Source organism: Arachis stenosperma, chromosome 6 (genome assembly GCF_014773155.1).
Source record: "Arachis stenosperma cultivar V10309 chromosome 6, arast.V10309.gnm1.PFL2, whole genome shotgun sequence".
NCBI classification, from domain to species: domain Eukaryota; kingdom Viridiplantae; phylum Streptophyta; class Magnoliopsida; order Fabales; family Fabaceae; genus Arachis; species Arachis stenosperma.
The window spans coordinates 38722345-38724121 of NC_080382.1; the positions used below are offsets into that span (position 1 = coordinate 38722345).

Below are 1777 nucleotides of genomic sequence, written 5' to 3' on the forward strand. Positions count from 1 at the left end.
ACACAGAGCCTTCGTGAAGGTCATGGTGCCTATGGTACAAGGTATTGAAAACTTCCCAGGATCTTGTCTCTTTTGAGGTAATTTCTGCCTAGACAAGTCATCCAGTTCTTTGGTGAGCAAAGGAGGTTCATTCTCCCAAGTCTCATTACCAAATAACTTGTCATTTAGCTTCATGATTGCTCCAAGGTATTTAGCAACTTGCTCTTCAGTGACATACTCATCCTCTTCAGAGGAAGAATACTCATCAAAGCTCATGAATGGCAGAAGTAAGTCCAATGGAATCTCTATGGTCTCATTTTGAGCCTCAGATTCCCATGGTTCCTCATTGGGGAACTCAGTGGAGGTCAGTACATGCCCATTGAGGTCTTCCTCAGTGGCGTTCACTGCCTCTCCTTCCTCTCCAAATTCGGTCATGTTGATGGCCTTGCACTCTCCTTTTGGATTTTCTTCTGTATTGCTTGGGAGAGTACTTGGAGGGAGTTCAGTAACTTTCTTGCTCAGCTGTCCCACTTGTGCCTCCAAATTCCTAATGGAGGACCTTGTTTCAGTCATGAAACTTTGAGTGGTTTTGATTAGATCAGAGACCATGGTTGCTAAGTTAGAGTGGTTCTGCTTAGAATTCTCTGTCTGTTGCTGAGAAAATGATGGAAAAGGCTTGCCATTGCTAAACCTGTTTCTTCCACCATTATTGTTGTTGAAACCTTGTTGAGGTCTCTGTTGATCCTTCCATGAGAAATTTGGATGATTTCTCCATGAAGAATTATAGGTGTTTCCATAGGGTTCTCCCATGTAATTCACCTCTTCCATTGAAGGGTTCTCAGGATCATAAGCTTCTTCTTCAGATGAAGCATCCTTAGTACTGCCAGGTGCATTTTGCATTCCAGACAGACTTTGAGAAATCAAATTGACTTGCTGAATCAATATCTTGTTCTGAGCCAATATGGCATTCAGAGTATCAATCTCAAGAACTCCTTTCTTCTGATTTGTCCCATTGTTCACAGGATTCCTTTCAGAAGTGTACATGAATTGGTTATTTGCAACCATTTCAATTAGTTCTTGAGCTTCTGCAGGCGTCTTCTTCAGATGAAGAGATCCTCCAGCAGAGCTATCCAAAGACATCTTGGACAGTTCAGACAGACCATCATAGAAGATACCTATGATGCTCCATTCAGAAAGCATGTCAGAGGGGCACTTTCTGATCAATTGTTTGTATCTTTCCCAAGCTTCATAGAGGGATTCTCCTTCCTTCTGTCTGAAGGTTTGGACTTCCATTCTAAGCTTACTCAATTTTTGAGGTGGAAAGAACTTTGCCAAGAAGGCATTGACTAGCTTTTCCCAAGAGTTCAGGCTTTCTTTAGGTTGTGAGTCCAACCATGTCCTAGCTCTGTCTCTTACAGCAAATGGGAATAGCATTAGTCTGTAGACCTCAGGGTCAACCCCATTAGTCTTGACAGTGTCACAGATTTGCAAGAATTCAGCTAAGAACTGATGAGGATCTTCCAATGGAAGTCCATGGAACTTGCAATTCTGTTGCATTAGAGAAACTAATTGAGGCTTAAGCTCAAAGTTGTTTGCTCCAATGGCAGGGATAGAGATGCTTCTCCCATAGAAGTCGGGAGTAGGTGCAGTAAAGTCACCCAGCACCTTCCTTGCATTGTTGGCATTGTTGTTGTTTTCGGCTGCCATGGGTTCTTCTTCTTTGAAGGTTTCTGTCAGGTCTTCTATAGAGAGTTGTGCCTTAGCTTCTCTTAGCTTTCGCTTCAAGGTCCTTTCAGGT

At 42.7% G+C, this 1777-nt stretch overlaps 1 non-coding gene across 1 annotated transcript; it reads left to right on the top strand.

Annotated features, from left to right (window-relative positions):
* The first annotated feature begins 1173 nt into the window (after window positions 1-1173).
* On the top strand, window positions 1174-1281 carry LOC130938215 (small nucleolar RNA R71). Its single transcript, XR_009069389.1, has one exon. It is a non-coding gene; the product is annotated as a small nucleolar RNA R71 (small nucleolar RNA).
* The last annotated feature ends 496 nt before the right edge of the window (window positions 1282-1777 follow it).